This window comes from Dryobates pubescens, chromosome 10 (assembly GCF_014839835.1).
Source record: "Dryobates pubescens isolate bDryPub1 chromosome 10, bDryPub1.pri, whole genome shotgun sequence".
Lineage (NCBI taxonomy): Eukaryota > Metazoa > Chordata > Aves > Piciformes > Picidae > Dryobates > Dryobates pubescens.
In genome coordinates, this window is record NC_071621.1 from 10,814,450 (window position 1) to 10,836,671 (window position 22,222).

The following is a 22,222-nucleotide window of genomic DNA, read 5'->3' on the forward strand; positions in this document are numbered from 1 at the left end:
ACTCATAAGCTTTTTGTTACATTTGCTCTCCCTTTGCATCTGAGGAGGGAAAGGATAGAGCAGCTTTGAACCCACAATTATATACTTTCTGGGAGTTGTTATAATGATGCTAGCTAGGTTTTCTTTGCAATATTTTTCATAGGATGCATGAAGAAAATATTACACATTAGTGTATAAAAGATAGATACTTTCTATCAGTCAACAAGTGGTTGTCCCCCAGGAACATTTATACACATTCTTATTTTCATTACTATTTATTAATGGATTGGTGTGGCTGCAGCACAGAGAGTCTAAGTGCTCTTCTACGAGTAAATGACAACACATCCATACACACATACACAGAGATCCTTTGTTCTTTCTCTACTGATGTAGAATTTAAAATGCAGAAAATGAGACATGATCTTGCAAGTTATCATCTTGTAAGGTTTGTCTATTCTTCCTGTGCTGAACATTTTCTCTTCCTCTTCCCTTTTCTTTCCTGCTTTTGGGAAGGGAAAAAAAAATGAAAAAAAGAAAAACAAGAAGAAAGAGGAGGAAATAAATATGGGGGAAAGGGAGGAGAAGGAAATAAATAAATTACTTGCAAGAAAAAATGGCTCAATAAAATAGTTTGATCTTTTCCTGTAAATTCTCTCTCAGTCCTTCAGATTCATGCTTGATCTTCACTCCCTACCCATGATGCAGAAAATTCTCATGTGTTTCAGGAGAATTACCTCTCAAAGGAACCTTATACTCCAGCTTCTGTGGCACCAGACCCCAAACCTGTTTGTTCAGCCCTTTTATGGTGGTACACACTGTTCGGCCCACAAGCTAAGCAGCTGCACACTTGCCAAGGCTACCATGTATAGTATTATTTGTAAGACTCACTACACAGAATCATAGAATAGTTTGGGATGGAAGTGACCTTAAAGGTCATCTAGTCTCTTTATTCTGTCAGTCAATAGATGAAATTACAAGATGTCATAGAATTATAGAATGTTTGGAGTTGGAAGAGGCCTTTAAAGATCAGCTAGTTCAACCTCTCTGCAGCGAGCAGGGGCATCTTCAACTAGATCAGGTTGCTTAGAGTTGCATCCAACTTGACCTTGAATGTCTCCAGGGATGGAGGATCTACCATCTCTCTGGGTAACCTGTGCCAGTTTTTCACCTCTCACATTGTAACATTTTTTCCCCTTATTTCCAGTCTAAATAGTTTAGTTTAAAAGCATCACCCTTTGTCCTGTTGCAACAGCCCATGCTGAAAAACTGTCACCTTTCTTATAGTCCCCTTGTAAGTACTGAAAGGTTGCAAAAATGTCTCCTTGGAGCTCTCTGCAGGCTGAACAAGTCCAACTCTTTCAGCCTTTCCTCAGAGGAGAGGTACTTCAGCTCTCTATAGGAGAGGTAATATCCTATCTATGAGAAAGATTCTACAAGAGACCCTTTGGCTGCTAAAATTGCAGAAGCCATTCTGCAAACTCACCTCCACCAGCTCATCTTTAAAGATAAGATAAAACTGTTCAACCATGTTCTGCTAGTATTAACAGCTATTTCTCTATTTGCTATTTTTTGAAAGTAATTTTAGGAGTAATGAAAACTTGCAGTAAGTTACAAAGTTTAAGCTTTTCTTCTGCTTTCTTTTCTTGGCACTCCACCAATTCTTGTCACCTCATTCCTTGAGCAACAGTATATTAAGTGATGTGAGAGATGTTAGTCACGTGTGGTCTCTTTCTTTTTAGTTACTCACTTTATGTCACTTTCAATTCTCAGATGGTATAAATTAGAGCAGCACCATAGATTGATAATGGCTTATGCCAGGGGAAAAGTCTTTCTTTTAAACCTGAATGATAAAAACTCTTCTGAAACAGATTTGACCAAAAAAAAAAAAAAAAAAAGTCCTTGGCTTTTTATTTTATTTTAGAACAGAAGGCTTGAAATAACTGTTTGCAGCACTCCTTCAAATGCTAAGTAGCTCTTTTACATTTCTTCTGAAGCATGTACGCACACACAAATTTTAGAACTAAAATAAAAAAGATGAGAAAGAAAAGGTGAGTAGTCATGAACAATTCAATATGGTGTGAAAGGCTAGGAATTATGGAAAAGCAAAATGAAATGGTTAGAGACCTAAAAAACCAGGGAGATGACACCCACCTTTTAATGTCAAAACTAAATGGACCCATTCATAATCCAAGATTACCTTTGATTTTTCTCATACTTGGTATTTTCACAAATTGTGAGTTTGAATGTATATACAGATATGTCGAGCCATTATTTCTTCCCACTGATTTTCACATATATTTAATGTGGGTCTAACCCCATTGCTCTTGATATTCTATTGACTTCATTGGCTTCCTGCTGATTTGAGCTGGTGCTAGTGAGAAAGGAATCATGTCCTGCCTTGCAGCAGTGTGTGTCTTGATGAAATTTAGGATGCAAACCTCTTCCCATTGTAGCAATGCATTCAATCATCTCAGATGGCATTCTGTTGGGCAATTCTCCCTCTTTCAAGCAGCTGAGCACAGTGTGAAACCAGAGAGGATGAAATTGAGGCTGGAGACAATCTAATTTTCTTTCCTTAAAGCAGAGGTTGTTTCCAGCAGAAGCATCCTCTGATGATCATTCTAATAATCAGTGAGATTGCATATATTTGACCCAGAAATGAACCAATTAACACTTTTGAGGTCTCTTCAGATATTTTATATATATTTTCCCCCCTCTCCTCACTCTGTTCCTGGTTTTATTCATTTGTTTATCCAATCAATGAAAGCTGCTGATGCATAATCATTCATTGGGAGAAGTCTGGGCATAGTTCATACTCCAACACCAAGTTCTTAATTATTAACATGCAGTGAAAGGTAGTCCTTATTCCCACATATTTAAGAAACATCTTCCCAACTTACATGATACTCATTTAAGCAATTGCAGCAATTCCTCTGAAGCACTTTATCATACATGTCTCAGCAGTGAGGATGGCTGTGGTCTGTGCCATCTGCCTCACATCATTCACACAATGTCATGGCCACTGAGGGCTTTGATGCACCCTGGGGCACAAAGTATTTTGATGCACTCTAGGGAAGAGACACAGATCAGCCGTGGTTTAAAGGGCATTAAAGACCATAGCTGGTCAAAGTGCAGATATAAATGACACATTGCCCTTTGCTGGTGGTATATAAAGGTTTTTTGGAGAGAGACAAGACAGCAGCAAGGGAATGAAAAATCCTCCATTTCTGATGTAAAAATTTCATAAACTCTAGGGTCTTGTACTAGTTCTGATAAATAATTTCTTTACAGCATGCAGCTCTAGTAACATAATTTACACTAGTTTTGGTTTGCTGGGGGGATTTTTTTGGTGTTGGTTGGGGTTTTTTATAAAGTAACTCTGCTTAGATTATCTCAGAGGGGCTTCTAATATGCTGTTCCCCTTTTCAAAGATATTTAGTCTGGAAATGCTGCAAGAGTTATGAGAACACTTGAACTGGGGCCTGGCAGTAAGTAGTGTTACTTGCCTATGGCTTCGATTCTGGGAACGCATCAATGCGGCATTATTGCTTTCTTGTGACTTGGGCTTTGAGTTCCACCATTGTGGCACAGAAAAACAACAATAAAAGTTTTCACCATGGGAGGCAAAAATTAATTCCCATCTAGCTTGTGTTTTCCCATCTAGTTTATCTCTTCCCTGTAGCAAGACAACCACTCGTGTATAAGACTACAAAAGCCAATTATACTCTTTTCTAATCCATACAGTTTATGATGTTTGTTATTTTAATTGGCTGGAAACATCAGGCACTTCTATAGACACTGTGAAAAAAAATAAATAAAGAAAAAAAGTTCTTTCAATTAAGTGTTCGCTGTAGCTCTATCTCCATAAAATATAACTCATGGTGTTGGAAAGTACCCCTGACCACAGACAGATTGGAAAATGTGCTGGTTTGATAGCACTATGGATACTCTGGATCAGGCTTTTACCAGTAGAATTTTGTTATTTACTGAACTTGTAGAGTTTAGTGCACAAATCATCAATAATACAAGAAAGCTGGAGAGGGACTATTTGCAAAGGCATGTACCAATAGGACAAGGAGCTATAGAATACATAGAATAGAATACGTAGAATAAACCAGGTTGGAAGAGACCTTCAAGATCATCGCGTCCAACCCATCAACCAATCCAACACCACCCAAACATCTAACCCACGGCACCAAGCACCCCATCAAGTCTTCTCCTGAAAACCTCCAATGATGGCGACTCCACCACCTCCCCAGGCAGCCCATTCCAATGTGCAATCACTCTTTCCATATAGAACTTTTTCCTAACATCTAGCCTGAACCTCCTCTGGCGCAGCCTGAGACTGTGTCCTCTTGTCCTGGTACTGGCCGCGTGGGAGAAGAGACCAACATCCGTCTGTCTATGGCTTTGAACTAGAGAAACGTAGATTTAGATTGGACATTAGGAAGAAGTTCTTTACTCTGAGGGTATTGAAGCACTGGAACAGGTTGCTCAAGAGGTGGTGGAAGCCCCATCCCTGGAGACATTCAAGATCAAGCTTGATGGGGCTCTGAGCAACTAGGTCTAGTTGGGGATGTTCCTGCTCACTGCATGGACTAGAGGACCTTTAAAGATGTCTTCCAACACAATGCATTCTATAATTGTATGATTCAACACTTGAGAAAGAACAGCCAGTTCTGAGTAAGGGAAATGTCTTTTTCTATGACAAATGACATGTCAGACTAAGTAATTTTTTTTTCTTTAGTTTTGTTTTGTTTTGGTGTGGGTTTTTTTTTTTTGGTGTTGTTTTTTTTTCCCTGATTGTTTATTGTGAGGCTTTGCTTTCTTGTTTGCTTATTTATTGGTGTTTTGTTGTTGGCTTTGTTTCTCTTTTTTTTTTTTAAACTTTTTTCATTTTTTTATTTATTTGGGGTTTGTATTTTCTTTTTTTTTTTTTTCATAAAAAATGTTATTTTTCTGTTGAGTGGAATGGGAAGGCATAAGAGAGAGCCTATAAATCACCCTATCTGAACAACTTCACTAGCCATATTAACATTTAAAATTGGAAATGTTTATTAAAAATCTAGAGGCTTTTGCATTTAACAATTAAATGAATAGAAAACACTGGGTGAAGCAGACAAGTAGTTATTTTGACCATCATCTGCACACATTTAAAGGAGAGAAGTTTAAATAAAGGCTAGAAAGTTTCTCTAAGCTGTCCCAGTTAAAATAAAAGCTAATGTGCTATAATGTAAGAAAAAATTAACCCTTTAGAGCTAAAGCCATATCTGGAAAGCAGTTGCTAGCTCAAAGGATAGATGATGACACCTGTGACTGTGAAGATCTTCAGGATGGCAGTTGGGTCAATGCTGTATGAGAACAGTTTTCCAGTAAAATGACTATAGTCTTAAACAATTTCAAAGCAATGAACCTGCTGACAGTTTGGGCAGCTTCCAGAAGCTCAAATATGGATCAACTGGAAAAAAAACCAACCAAACAAAAAAACCACCACAACAAACCCCCACCAAATCACAAAACAAAACCCAGCTTTACACTGTTGCATCATCAGTATGCTTTCTCTTTCCTATTTCATAAAAAAATCAATAAGTAAATTGCCTGGGACAGTCCCACTGAGTGGGAAGAAATAACTTATCCAAGAAACTTAACAGTGAGGTCTTGGATCTTTTCTTTGTATTTTCTTTGTAAAAGCAGCAATGAAAGCCAAGTGGACTGGCTTTTCATTCAGGCAATAGAAAGCAAACTAAAAGGAGCATTTTTAGGTGTAGAAGCACATAATAGCTAATAATATAAATATATTAAATAAATAGATGTAAAATATACATGTATAGATATGTATATATATTCTATGCATTTACTTAGTATACATGCATGTCTGTAGCTAGACATGGAATCATAATGCACTGTGAAATTTAATTTAAAAATAAGGCTTTATTGATTTCTAAAATATTTTATATTTCCCGTTAATTTTATTACCGTTTTATATGATCTGGTGAAAAATATTGCTGTTCATTGCAAGTGTTGACTGGACTAGATGATCTTAGAAGGTCCCTTCCAACCCAAAGGATTCTATGATTCTCTGATTTTATTAGTGCAAAGTTAAGAAAAATACAAGAAAAAAAAAAAAGAGTTGTGTAGAAGTTGGAGTCTCTGTTTTTGTGCTTAGAATTGTAGAATCATAGAATCAACAAGGTTGGAAAAGACCTCAGAGATCATCAAGTTCAGCCTATTACCTAATACCTAACACCTCATGACAACTAATCCATGGTTTCAAGTGCCATGTCCAATCCTTTTTTGAACACCGCCAGGGACAGTAACTCCACCACCTCCCTTGGCAGCCCATTCCAATGGCCAAGTTCTCTTTCTGTTGAAATCATATCTTTTGTTCCAGAATGGATTTCTCTTTTTTTCCAGAGATTCTTTTTTTCTTCCCCCCCGCCCCCACCTTAATTCAAGACTGTTTAAAATTTCTCAGGTCAAACAGTAGCTTTATTCATTCCAACATGCATTTGTACTTTTCAGATGCCTTATTTTTAAATCTGGTGTTTGCTGAAATATGTATATTAGTTTACCATATGTTTATGCCAACTGAAATGATTTTATTCTCACTTGCTCCAAATTGTCAGCAAGCTGAAAAAGCATTTCCTCACACAGCAATCTTTATGGCAACAGCCTGGCTATTTGTCTCGAGCTACCAACTGGAAAAGAAAAAACTAATAGCATCTATGTTACAGTTAATGTGCACTTGTGTTTAATTGGTATCAGCAACACTGTTAAAAAGGAAATTAAGTAAGTAGCCATTTAAGTAAGCAGAAATCTTCATTGTTGTTACATTACTGTTGTTGCTATGCAGGACTCATAAGATGGAATAGCCCTAGTACCAAAACCCAACATAAATCAGTTCTAGAAAGCAATATTGTTCAACACCATCTTGCTTTTTTGGCTTTCATTTTAGATCTGCTGGAGCTTGGATACAAATTGATCATTTATATTCACACATTTATTTTTAAATAGTTTTATAATGAAAACTCTGTTCCCTTCAATTGGTGTGTGCATGCTTTGCTATTATAAACCAGAAGGTGTGGAAGATTAGTTGTTCCTACTTGTAATGTAAATTGCATGGTGTACCCAAAGCTTTGCTTATGCTGTGTAAATATTTTATTTGAATTTAATATGCTTGTAAAACTGTATTAACACTCTTCCCTTGATTATTATTATTTGTTTTCTTTTTCTTTCCTCAGCTCCCCCTTTTCAAGTCTGGGGGCAAAAATATGTTAATTCATAATGGAATTTGTACAAATATTTAAAATAGATACATTTGATGGTAGAGTGACTGTTGCATTAGAAAATCTGGGATAAGGATGTACTAACAAACTGTTACACAGGTAGATCACTAATAAGAAGTCAGATCACTTCAAGGTTGAGCATTTAGTATAAATGTACAGGAATTAAAAAAAAAAAAAAATGTAAATTTTTATCAATGTAATGACAGGAAATGACCTGCATCGGGACAATCTCAAACATCGATATAGGCTGTGCCAAGACTCTCTTGAGAGCATCCTTGAAGAGAAGGTCTTGGGGGTACTGGTGGACAAGAAGCTCAACATGAGCCATCAGTGCACATTTGCAGCCCAGAAAGCTAATTGTATCCTGGGCTGCATCAAGAGACATGTAGCCATCAGGTTGAGGAAGGTGATTCTCCCCCTCTACTCCACTCTGGTGAGACTCCACCTGGGTACTGCATCCAGTTCTGGAGCCCCTATTACAGGAAAGATATGGATATGCTGAAACGTATCCAGAGAAGGGCCATGAGGATGATTAGAGGGCTGGAGCACCTCTACTACGAGGACAGAGAGAGAGTTGGGGCTATTCAGTCTGGAGAAAATAAGGCTACAAGGAGACCTTATTGTGGCCTTCCAGTGTCTTAAAGGGGGCTACAAGAAAGCTTGTGAGGGACTTTATAGGATATCAGATAGCGATAGGACTAGGGGGAATGGAGCAAAATTAGAAATATGTAGATTCAGACTGGGCATTAGAAAGAAATTCTTCACCATGAAGAGTGGTGAGACACTGGAACAGGTTGCCCAGGGAGGTGGTAGAAGCCCCATCCCTGTTTTTAAGGCCAGATTGGATGGGGCTCTGAGCAGCCTGATCTAGTGTGAGGTGTCTCTGCCCATGGCAGGGGTGTTGGAACTGGATCATCTTTGAAGTTCCTTCCAACTGACAATTCTATGATTCTGTAATTAGTTTCAGATAGTACCAAAACTTTTACTGGTTTCATCTGAAAAAAAAAAATATTTAAACCTATTATTTTTTATTTGTTGTCTATTCTGACCCATATTTCCTATTGTGAAGTATAGACAAGAATAACTGGACAAGCTCTGAACCACATAATTATGACTGAACTGGAATAACTATTCATATTTACTTTATTCTGATGGCCACAATTTTCCTTGGCTGTGGGGAAGATAGAATTTTAAACTGCTTTGACATGAAGTAAGACACAGGGTACATGTCAAATCAGAATTTAAATCAGAATGGCCCTTTTTGTTCACTTGCCAACTGAATAAATCAAAGTCACAGCTGAGAACTGGGTGAGCTTTCAGTAAATTGCTATTTATGAGGACAATAAAACTAAAAGAAAGAAAAAAGAGACAAGAAAGAGAAAAATAAAAGAAAATGGATATAATTTTATTAGATTTCTCAAATGTTTGAAGTTTTAAATTTCCAGATGATGGAAAATTGTTCAAAGTTGCTGAATAGGAGGAGTGAAATCATTTTGCTTTGTTCATACCCAAAGACAACTTGAGAAATTAAATGTACCAGGAACATAGGTTACTGGTTTTCAATTTGCATACACTTACAGAATGTTTAGCAGCTGCAAATGGTACCCTCCTCTCTGTTAATTAAAATATAACAATTCTGTTTTGAACAGTCAAGTCAAAACTGAAAAAAAGTGAGTGATGAACCTGAATGTGAATGCCAGAAACTGGAAATGGGCTCGTGTTTAAGGGAATTGCTCAAAGGGTTGAAGTGAACAGTATTTGGAATTGTTTTGTTGCTTTTTTTTTTCCTGTGGCAGAACAAGTATATAGCAATTTAAAAGAAGTGAGGTCTTCATATAAAAAAGAATTATCAATATTACTAAGACCCTTCTGTATCTCAGCTTTTTTTTTTTTTTTGCATACCATTTCAAAAGAGCAGTCACCAAAAATGGTTTTACTAAGTGCCCGTTGTCTCATACTAGTGCCATCCTAAATGCCTAACTTTGTCATTTTGAAAGTGCTGCGTCCATTTCCCATCCTCTACCTTTTAAACACCTATAAAAATTTATTTCAGTTTATAAGGCTGACATGGGGATCCTTTTTCAGAATCAGGTTTTGCTTTTGAAAATGCTTCCTGAAGCAATATTGCCTTTGACTGATGATCTCAGTGATCCTGCCTCAAATCCTTGAGGTCTTGCGAATGATGTGGTCAGTGTTAAACAGTTCAGTCTGGGGATGTATATTACTCTTGACTGCCTTATTTTTAGATGTTGTCCATGTGAAGTGATAAGTCAGGTCTGCTGTCAAAGTTTATAACAGATTTTAGTAGTTTTAGGGGTCAAAACTGTTCAAGTTGTAGAATGTTGCAATGCCATGAGCACGTAACTCCTCCTACTAAGTGGTCAGTGCTATTTGCCAATATTAAATATTATGGAGCCACAATGGTTCTGTTTATTAACTGCTTTGGCAGTTGCCATTCCACCATTGGATGTTTCATATTTACTTTTCAGTGGCATATGCTGGTTTACTTTAGCTTGTAACTGCGAATACAATTTTAACCAAGAAAAAGAAAACTTCATAAATCTCAATGGATTTGGATCTTCAGTACCTTGGCAAATTGTCAATGCACAATAATGTTTGTAGGTTAATTAGTTAGGGATCATTTATGTCTCAGAGGTTTAAATTCAGCTCTGAATTACTCACTAGGCAGTCCAACTGATTTTTGTGGAATTACAGAAGGTCTAAAAGTCAAATTTCCCTTCAGAACAGATAAAAAAAATCCAATGGAGATTCAATTCAATACAAAGCATAGCCCACTGGCTTATTACTGAAAACTCACTCAGCTTTATTGGCCTCAGGGGTATGTAGGGATAGTTCTATTAGGGAAAGTTTCTCCTGCAACTAAGGAATAAGACAGAACAAGTGCACTTTAAACTATACAATATCACAGCTTGTTGCTAATGCTGCAAAGTTTGGCTTGTGATTGCATCAAGGCATGATTTCTTTGGGGATTTTTAAGAGCCATGAGCATTTCCTTCATCTGCCTGATTTGGAATAGAAGTATCAAAGACATCTAAAAGTTGTAGCCATTCCATCTCATGTGAGGAAAAGCTGTACCCAAAGGTATCTACAGTCACTCAGCTGGACCTTCATGCATGATTCAACATGATACTTGTTTTCTGTTCCCTGTTTTCCTAGAGAGCATAAATAGCAGTGTTGTTCATGACATGGTTTGGTAGGATGGGGACAAACAAGGACAGGGACAGAAAACTCTTCATTATGCTCCCAGAAAGAATTTCACTAGGAGACGATACATTACAGAATTGGTACCTCCAAATATTGAACTGGAAACTGGCCATGGTCTAGCTTCTGTTCATATTTTTTAGGGCAAGAGAAGAAGCTGTTTTGCAGAAGAGTGTAAGACATAGAATCTTCTCTTTTTAATCTAATCCTACAAATAAACAGTGATTCTCTAATGTGTTTGAAGTTAAATTTAGAAGAAAACTTTTGCCAAGTGGATCATGAATACACTTGAGATGGCTTCCCAATGGAATGAAGTCTGGAAAACAGTAATAAACCAGTGCCTGATTATCAGATTTAAGTGTGCAATCAGGTTATTCTGCAAATAATGCAGAATTAAACACAAAATATCTTACCATTATTTCACCAAATTTCCTGCAAAGGGGTGAAAAATACAAAAAATATGGGAGAGAATGGGGTTCTATTACCATCTCTGTCCTTGTGCTGGAAGGTTTTACAGCTGTTTAGACTGGAGTCACAAGTTTTCAGCTCAGTGATCTACCGGTCACTCTTTCTCCAAGCAAACAAAGCCACCTGTGGTTCCTAGAAAGCCTGCATTTTTCTCCTGTTCAGAAATCAGTCAACTTGAATATTGCAGACTTCTTGTTTCTAGAAGTCAGTGTCTGGGATGCTGATAAGCTGCTTGAAAGAGGAGAGGTGACATTCTAAATACATTTGACACACTGGCAGAAATTGAGTCTTTTAAGTTAAGATAAGCACCTTTATTTATTTTAAGAGGAGTAAAGTTATTTATCAAATCATGCTGAGGTTAAGGCATTCTGGCAAAAATAACATTAACTCTTTTCTGATTCATACTTGGCATGTTAAGTAGTAGGTCCCACAACTCAACAAAGGCAACTCATTCCTGAAAATGACATTATGCTTGCTATTTCTGCTAGTGTCCATGCTTCTTGAACATTCCATAACTTCTTTTTCAGGAAGAGGCAAAAAATGAGGGGTAAATTTTCCATTCCAGAAAATGAATAATCTATTAATTTATCAATAGGGATTATTTTTTGTCCAACTTTACTGTGAAAAAGCAAACAAAGAACCAAAAAAACCAAAAACCAAACAAAACCCAATCAACCAAACCCAACAAGCCCTGAAACCACAACATTAAAGGCTGTGGGTTTGGTTTCGGTTGGGTTTTTTCATGACATCTAAATGTTGTTGAAACAGTTATAGTTTTGCTATTTCACCCACCCTTTTTCCTTTGGTCTTCAAGAGGAAAAAAAATTAAAAGTTCTTTCTTCTTTTCATCCTCAGCACTGCCCAATCACCTATTCCATATTTCCAAGCTCCACAAGCACTGATTGCTGTGATGTAATGCCATGCATTTATCCACTCACATTAAGAGAAGTAATTTTGACCTTTTTGTAAGCTCCTCTCCCTCTCAGCTGGAAGATGCTTTACAGCATATACCCTGAGGTTTGTATTCCCAAGATGCAAGCATGGTGCAGGAAGTAGGAGAATGGTACAGCACAGAGCTGTAAAGATGTAGAGACAAGGTGGCTGCAGAGGACTTCAACATCTCAAGAGTGTCTGAAAAGTGTACAGATCTCAAAGCAGGTTTATTACAGCATCTCTGACGCATCCTGCTGTAGAATCATGTGAAAAGTTTTTCCTCCCCTAAGTTCTTTGCAACACATGACCTTTGTGTACAGGTAGCACACCTGAATCTTGAGTTCTCTTGTTCATTGTGTTGTAGATATTTTAAATTTCCCTGGTGATAAGCTTACAATTTTTTCAGGCCTGACCTCTCCATGCTTCCTCCCAGTTTGCAGCCAATCCCATTTACACAGTGCACTGCTGAATAAATCCAGTACTTTTTCCTCACTTCAGGTAAATTTTAATATTTAAATCATTGGTCAGATAGGAGCAAAGCAGGGCTCTTCGTCAGCCCCACACTTTTCATTTTCCTCATGAAAGAAGAAAATATATCCATGAATGAAACACTTTCTTGCATTCTATATTGAGCTGCCTTTTTTTTTTTTTTTTTTTAGACAAAGTAATTTGCATCCTCCTTTAAGATAAGGAACACAGCTAGGTGAAAATAATTTGTTGAAGAATTGACTGGGAAAAGTTCAGTCCAGTCTGACAGTCCAATTAATTAATGCAATCAAAAAATTAAAAAGAGGTCTCATAATCAGTACTGTGTTTCACCTCACAGTATGAAGGGAATAAAGAAAAGGAGCAGTCCTCAAGACTCCTTGACTAAATTTGCCTAATCCTTTGTCTTATCAAATGAAGGGAACAGCCTGGTGCATGACAGCAAACAATTCATTTCCACTCCAATAAGTACAAGAGAAAGTGCCCTTTTTTAATCAGACAGATTAAATAGGAGCTGTTTCATGCCAAATCAGGGACTTTGGCAATTATAAAAGAAACTGGACATAGAAACAGAACCTGTCCCAATTAGATTCCATTAATAAGTTCTTTGGAGTTTGTGAAAGCAACAAACAAATTGAGCTAAGAATATTTGCAATATGGTTTTTGTTATCTTACTTTCTTGAAGAACCTTAATAGCAGCTCTCTGTGTCTGAAACAGATTCAGAAACTCATAGTCATATTATCTGGGCCATTTCTTTTACTCCACAGCTGATATTTATAACTTGAAATCTAGTCCTATTTCTTGGTGTTTGCACTAAAGATATCTTTTTCAAATTTACTTCACAAATTGCACTGCATTAGTTCAGAAGATTATGAGCACTGTCCAGTTCTGACACCCGGCAGTTGCATTTGTGTGTTACATTTGTGTGTGCATCTATAGAGGTGTCTCTAGAAGTGAGGCTCCTGGGAAGAGGACCCAGAAGAAGATTGTGTATGGATTGTGTGTTCAAGGCCAGCTCATGACACATCTGTGCTGTTGCAGGAGTGGGCACTATTGCTTCTGTTGGGCATTTCAAAACTCAGATAAAATCTCAAACACTCTCCAGAGACTTTTTGGAAGACTGATATTCATCTTGGGCTAAAACTGCAGGAGTTATATTAACAGTTGGACCATTACAGAGCCTTTGCTCTTTATGGGTTGTTTAGATATATCATTTTCTATCCACCAAGGACTGAGATGGACACATCTGGATACCCATATCCATAGTGATTTCACCAGATAGCCTTTTCCTAATAACTTTCAGCTGTCACTGGCTTTTCCATAATACATCCAGGATTTGTTGTCATTATTAGTGTTGGCCCATAGAGTGTCTTTAGACATATGAACCGATTTTGCATCTTCTCCATTCTTCCCATCACAGCAACACTGATTTAGAACACCTAATGCAAAAGCTACAGAATTTCTCATGGTAGTCTTACCATTTTTCCAAATTAAATTAAACTCTGGCTTCTTACAGATACTTTCTTATTAGTTACTACCTTACTGCCACCAATTCATTGTTCAGAGGGTCCCCCTGTACTGGTGAAGAAGCAATACTTACTGCTTCTTCTTTTAAGGTTCCTTCTGGCTGAAAACCATTTTTTTTTTTAACCTTTAATGATTATCTGTTCATAAAAATGTACTGAGAACTAAATAAGTATGTCTCTTACTGTATTTTGCCACCTGTATAGCAAAAAATAAAATAGACCCTTCAAATCTTTCTAAATCTTCTTTCTTCGTTAGTAAGAAATATGACCTTTTTTTTTTTTTTCTTTAATTCTTTCTCAAGCTTTAATTATTTGGGGGAAAGAGGATTGAACTCTTTTATTTGTTTGCTTGTATTCCACAACACACAACTGCAACTTGCTGTAGAAAGCAGCTTATGTAGTACAAGAATTTTTTCGCACGCAGAATCACACAGAATGCATTTTTTGGAAGGGACCTTTGAAGGTTATCTTATCTAACCCCCTGAAGTGAGCAGGAACATCTCCAACTAGATCAGGTTTCTCAGGGTCCAATCTAAAGGTCCAATCAAGTTTAATCCTGAATGTTTGCAGTGGTGGGGCCTCAACCACATCTCTGGGCAACCTGTTCCATTTTTTCACCACTTTTATTGTAAATAATGTCTAAAGAACTTCCTTCTTATGTCTAACAGCCTTTTCCCTAGTTTCTTCCCTAGATCCCTAAACCTGTTTGCAGGATATCTCCTCTTCAACAGAGACAGTGAAAGTGGGGAATCACATTTCATTGATGTCTTACAGATAATGAGGTAAACATTGTATAGGTATAAAGTGGTGATTTTGGACTGGACATAAGAGCTATGCTAGAATCCATAAATTCCAGCACCAGACAAAGCAAAGGACATCCATCCTCAACACAAATTAAGTTCCTTTTACTTTCATCAGGAGAGAATAATACTAAAGTGAAAGTCTTGTATTCACTGAGGTACTTTCATGTTCATTATGTATGAGGCAGTTATAATGAAGAATATGACTTGAACATTAATTTATTTAAGTTGAGCAAGACCTTGTGAAAATGGAACATTTGTCCCATCATTTTCAACGCAAAACTGAACGTGTGGATGTTTTCAGCCCTTGACCACTGTTCTCCTGTGCTGTGCCAGACTCCAGTTCTTTATGTTAATTTTCCAGATTGTTGCCCTGTTTCTAATGCAAGTATAATAATATTTTAGCAAACTAGTATTATTGCAATCTCATTTTATGACCTTCATTTCAGAGAATTACATCCCTGTTATTTCACTCTGACCTGAGCTAGAGTTTGGCAGGCAACAGATCAATATCGGGCAATCCTCTCTTTGTTTGGAGGAGTATGCTGTGACTGGGTACAGCTAAAAAATATGGAAATTGCTAGTAACCAAAGACCTCTCCAATTTAGTCACAAAACTGGTGATTCTGTTCAAGACCTGTTTGTTGTGGTTTGATCTCCACAGCACAAAACGAACCAAGCCAAGCATCTGCTAACAGAAGTGTGCAGAATGAAAATGCAGAGAGCCTTTGCTCTGACTGGGAAGCTCTAGCAGCTGCATAATCTGGCTCTCATATTTTGGCAGGGAAGGTCCAAAACTAGTAAGGAAAAGAACAAAAGTGTTTGCATCATTTCCTTGCCTCACAACCCTCTACACTGCAATAAACTTGGCAGTGCAATCAAGTCCTTCCTCCTGTACCTCTGAATCCAGAAAGTTGAGGAAAATTATCAGCATAGTTCTAAACCATAATAACATCCTGACTAGGTATTTGGAATCTAGTAATGAATAGTATATAATAGGGTTTAGAAAATAAACTGTTGGTAGAGATTTTTAGCTAAAAAGGCTTTTGCAGGAGCAGACAGAGCTTGTAGTAATAGTGAGCCTTCTGTATGCCTGAACATAACTTATTTTTATTTTCCCTGTGCTTTCAAGACTTCATTTGAACACACTGTGGGTGCCTGCTTTTGGCAGCTGTACAGTTTGTATTCTTGGCACAGACCATCTGTATCAAACAAAGAATATAGCAATGCAGATTTAAATGAACCTGCATGCATTGTGTCTGATTTGATGTCACTGGAGAAACCCCAACATCTGTTTTGCAGATGGCTGTGGAGGCATTCAGCTTTCAGCAATACATGTCTCTTAGGCATTTTTCTGTCTGTAATATTCCTTATTCTAAGGAAAGAGAAAGAGATAGGCAGTGTTCATTTTTTTCTTCAATATGATCTAAAAAGAAATATGGAAAAATGTTTCAAGTTTCTGTCGCTGAGCATCAGTCCATTATTACCTGCCTGTGCTGCAAGTGCTAAAAAGGTCCATACAAATGAATATTTAATTCCAGTATTGTATAGAACGAGGGATTTTAGACCATGCTATGGCACATAGCATCCTAAGGTGGACATTAAAAATTGCTGGGGTCTCAAAAACTGACATCTGTGCTTCTCCTACTCAGGCTGGTAGTATACCTTGCTTACTTTGACAGGATATGTACATGCCACTGTAAACCACCTGCTCCAAAGAATTCCTCAATTGCACATCACTTCAATATTTCATACCAACTAGGATTCAGTAGTATCACTGATATTGCTGAAAGGCTGAGGAAAAATTACTGAAATAAAAATTCTTCTGATTTTGTTAATTCAGATAAATAATTTTATTAATACAAATAGAATTAGTTCATGTGTTTAAAGTTTAAAAGTGCATTCAAACAGACCATGGAGTGGTTTTGCTGAATTACCTCCAAAATAGGACCTGAGAGAATTTTTTAGAGCCTGATTCAGACACCTAATCCACAATAGAAAAGATTTGAGGCCAGTTAATCTTTGTAGTGATGTATCATTACTGCCATAGACACATGTATTACTAAATGATGCCTGCTTCCATTACCTGCTGCAAAAAAATTATGTTCACATTTGCCTCCAAATGTTGATGTCTTTGGGGTTAATTGAATGAAGGATACAGCAGAAATGCTAGAGAATGAAATGCTGACAATCAGATACATAATGAGTTTTGAAATTGTATGTGTGTACTTCTACATCATCTTAGTAAGAAAGAAAGTACAGAGATGCTGTAGTGTTATAGCCTATTCTTCAGCTTCTCAGAGAATTCCGTAATATGGTGGTAGTGTACATGTTTCTGAATTGTGCAGATAATGCATGCCATGAATACATATTTCACTAATATAAGATTGCTTTCTTCTGAGTCGTATTTTGAGCTTTTTGTCTGCAAAAGGCATCAATGTACATGCCTTATATGCAAATATATATATTTTTGTAATTTTTTTTTAAAGTATTATTATTGTTGTTATTACAGAGTGCTTAGCCAGTCAAATCACTCAAACAGCTGGCTGCTTCTACAGGTTGATAAACACTAGCATTTTTTAAACTGCAAATATCTAGATGAAGTGTTTTGTTGCATATTTGTTGACCAGGCATCCATCTGCCTGAATTTTGTTAAGATACGACCCGTGGTGGTTTCTTAAAGGTTGAAAGTAGTGTAGTATTGGTACTAAGGTCCTTAATCATCCTTGTAGTATCAAAGTGAAAGTTTACTCACCAAAATCTAAACTAGATGGACAGATGCATAGACTGGAAACAGTCCAGATAGTCTTTAAACATAAAAGAGTTCAAAAGTAGCTACAGTAAAAGTGTGATCCTTGATTGTATCATTGTGCCCAGTAATAATCATAGAATCACCCTGGCTGAAAGGGACCTCCAAAGGTCATCTAGTCTGACCTCCCTGCAGTCAGGGAAGTCCATGCTGCCCAAGGCCTTGTCAAGCTTTACCATGAATATCTCCAGGGAAGGGGCCTCAACCACCTCCCTGCACAACCTGTTCCACTGTTCCACCACCCTCATAGCAAAGAACCTCTTCCTGATATCCAATCTAAATCTGCCTTTCTCCAGTTTGAAGCCATTGCCCCTTGTCCTGTCACTGCATGCCTTTGTGAACAGTCTCTCTCCATCCTTAGTGCAGGCCCCCTTCAGGAATGCTGCTATGTGGTCTCCCCAAAACCTCCTCTTCTCTAGGCTGAACAACCCCAGCTCCCTCAGCCTGTCCCTGTAGCAAAGGTGCTCCAACCCCCTGATCATTTTCATGGCACTCCCCTGGACCTGCTCCGTCAGGTCCATGTCCTTCCTATATTGAGGGCTCCAGATCTGTACACAGTACTCCAGGTGAGGTCTCACCAGAGCAAAGTGGCAGAATCACCTCTCTGGATCTGCCGGCAATGCATCTTTTGATGCAGCCCAAGATGTGATTTGCATTCCTGGGCTGCAAGCACGCACTGCCTGCTCTTGTCCAGCTTCTCATCCATCAGCACCCCTAAGTCCTTTTCCACAAGGCTGCTTTCTAACATGTCATCCCCCAGTCTGTATTGATAGTGAGGATTGTTCAATAATAATAAGGAGATGAATTGCATAACATAGTGATAAAGAATTAAGACACTTGAAGGGAAGTAAAAATCTTCAATTCCCAGCATCCAGCCTTGTTTCTCTGTACCTGTCTTTAAGGTAACATGTACCTGTCCTTAAGGTATAGACAACTCTTTAATGTATCTGTGTCTATATCTGTCTTGAAGATGCTAAAATTCTAGGATGAGTAAGTGCGGAACTGTGAAAAATATTACCTGCAGAGATTTACTTTTTTCTCAGTTGCTTGTTTATTGGAAAAACAAAACATATCATGTAAATGAAAGAACTGGAATCTAGAGAGCAGGTTGCACCATTTTGTGTCAACAACTTAGCTTCAGAAAAAATGATCAAAACTATTGCACTGAGCAGAGAAAAAATTCTCTTTGTAAAGACTTAGTGCAGCTCTACTAAACTGTGCCTGTATCAATTTCACGAGGATTCTGCTTGAAATTAGTTCTTTGTATGATGACTTTTAGGTCCATCTATGCAATATCTCTGTACTGTAATGAATGCTTTGCAAAGAATCATTTGTCAGCCTCAGAAATTAAGATGCTTCATCTGCTTAGGTTTGTGTTATTATGCTGAATATATATATTTGACTTTCCCTGCTGCTTGTGTTAAGGGTCTACATCATGCCCTGATTAAAGAACTGCAGATTTTTTTATATCAAGACACATCTCACCCATGACCACACAATGTCACTTGTAAATGCTTATAGTTTAAAACAACTAGGCAGCTCTGCACTTCATGACTTCTTTTTATTGCTATGTGCAAGGTAGCTGCAACTTTTGGATTCTATGTAGACTGGGTCAGTAACATTCTAAGTTGTAAGGGAAATGCATTCATTTCATAATTAATGAGGTAAAAATTCTTCAATTAAATTACTAAGAAACTTTACAGAGCAGGCCAAAGTTTAAAATTGTTATTTAAATTGCTGTCTTAGGTCATTAAGTATATTTTTCTGTGTTCTGAAACTCAGAGGCTATTAAACATGTTTGTAGAAGCAAGAAATTGGGCCATTAAAGTCTTTTCTTTCCCACAAAATAAGAAAGTGGTTTCAAGGTTTGGAGATTTTTTGATAAGACATTTGGACAGCTTAGAGCTCACAGAAATTGTGGGTCTCTGACATCACTTTAATACATGGATAACTTTCTAAATGCAGTTTATCCCTTTTGAACTCAAGAGTGCTGCTAACTATGTGCAGCAGTGACTGGCAAATCGATGGGTTTGATGAACGAAAGCTTTACTACATACTCTGCACATCTTTCAATACGGGATCTGAGTTGCTCCTCAATCGCCTCCTTTCCCTCTTGTCTTCCCTGTTTTCCAGTCAAAAATGCACTGATCCCTCTATAACATCTGAAAGTGTCTGATTTAAAAGGAATAAGAATTTTGTTACTGGCACCCTTAACTTTCCTTCTGTTTTACTGAGCAACATATCAAGGAAAAGGTAATTGCAGTCCCACTAAAATCATTGGGAACAAGCAAGAGAACAAACTCAAGGTCCAGGTCTCAACAGTGTAGAAATACATTGTTGTATATGGAGTGCATTATTGCTTCCAAAGATTACAAAATTAACCTAAATATTTGTACATGGAAGAAACAGGTTTATTCTGGTAACTAAGAATCACTCTAATAACTGGAACAGGCCATAAATAGTACTTTCATAATGTGCTCTAAAAGCTAGGGAAAGGTAGTGGTAATTACCTTTTCCACTTTTCTCTTGATTATCTCCATTACAGATGGGGAATTTGGCATCTGAGAACATGTTTCTGATCCTGTTCATACTTGTTTTTTTTTGAAAGCGGAAGGAAAAATTTAAGTGGAAATCTGTTCTACAAAGTTGGCAGTCTTAAAAGATCGAGCTTGTAGAAGATTTTTGCAAAAAGACTGATTTTTTGTCTCAGATGACAAAAGCTACCGTCAGCAAGATCAGTTACAAATATTAATTGTGCATGAAATTTTAGTGAACTGAGAAAGTCTGATTCTACAACCTTAGGGACTAAGTTAAAACTATAAAATTGTTTTGTTTTTTACATAATTCTTGAATATCTGATTACATGCTTATATAGGCTCACTGGGTATATGTATGGGAAAAAAAGTCAAATGTGCCACTCATATTGTCATGTGTAAAGCTGATTATGTCAGGATAAGCATCCCTTTATGCACTGAGACACTGAAAAATGACATACCAAAGAGTTCACTTTGCATCCACGTCCAGAATATCATCACAGGATATTCTGATGTACTACAAAAGTTAAAGCTTTGGCAATGATTTCAAGATTTTTAAACTGCATTTGATTGCAGAAGGAAGACAAAAGACTCAATCAAAATATTTCATTCTGAAAAAAAAATTGACACACATTTTTGTGATAGTGAATTTTATACTAGAATGTAAATTTTTTTTTAAAGAATGTGAGAAAAAAATAGTTTTGTTTCCTTTTTGGTTGGTTGTTTTTATTGTTTTCTTTTTTCTTTCAATTAATTTTGCTTTATAATAGAAGTAGAACTTTTGATGGAAATATTTAGGAATTTTGGAGATTTTTTTGTACAATCTTAAATTTCAGTTTGATTTCCCTCAGGACTGAGGGAAACTGTTGTTTTGTTGTTTGTTTGGTTTTTTTTTTTTCCATTTTATTCCTCCCTAGGAAAACAAACAAAATAAAACAAAACCAACCAAACCAAACCAAAGAACCACAACAAATAAGCAACTTTACTATTGCCCACAAATTAGGTAATTTTTCCCTAGGGAACTGCCCAGTGCTCTGTGCAATCGCAGTACTTCAGTTTTGTATACAGTTCCTCTTTTTGCATTGGTTTGGTTTTGTTTGCTTTTGTTTATTTTTTCCTTTTGAAGTTTGTTTTTTTTTTCTTCTTCTTTCTAATACTCTTTACTGAAACATCTTTCTGACACTGAAAATCTCCCCACAAGCCAAGCATGAGTAGCACAGGAAACATGTCTCATATCTTCCTTTAGTCTTCAAAAATTTAAGTGTCTTTTGCAATCTTATTTATTAGGTTGTCTCGGATATATCAATGGCCCTCCTGAGGCACCTCATTTTTCTCAATAAGAAATTTAAACTACATGCTTATACTTGCAAGTAGAATATTTCTTCTGTGAAACACAAAAGGGAAATTTAGGTCAGTTTAATCATTATGATGGATTTCTTTAAAAAATACTTACTGTTTGACTTCTCAATGAAGGTGCCACATGATCAATGAAGAGAGCCCTGAAAATAGCAGTGACTTTTGTAGCATGCTTGGTTATAGTTTTCCTCTGTGTAAAGATCATCACAATCATAATCTCTTCCATTTGTATATTCGTTAAGGTTAATAATAGTAATAAAAAAATCTACTTTAATTTACTTTCAGTCAATTTCACTACATGTATCTTGAGTGTTAATGATTTCTAGAAGTAAATGCTATTTCACTGGTTCTATAAAATTACAATGTTTTTTTGAAAATGCATTGACTTTTCTACCCATCAATCAGGCATGCTGTGTTCAATCACAAAACACATTTCTCTGCTTCCACTGATATCAGGACAGAACTCTATTCTAGAAATATCTGTATTGGAGGTTGGCTAATAAGCATTCATTCGATTTGCCTGGGTTTTGTGCAACACTTATGAACAGGTTATGTGAATATTTAATACTCCTAAGAAAGCAGTATAATATTCAAGAACTTGACTAAAACTCTGACCAACCTGATGGATTCAAATCCCAGATGTCTCTGGTTTGCTCTGCATTCATAGAAGAGAAATGAGACAAAATGGTGTGTTCCTGCACACAGGATAGCCTGCTACACACACTGACAAGACAAATTACAGACCTCTGAACCTAATGTTTTCTTAATATTCAACATGACTCTTACTTTCCTCATTCAGGCTGAAATATGTGGCTTCCTTTTG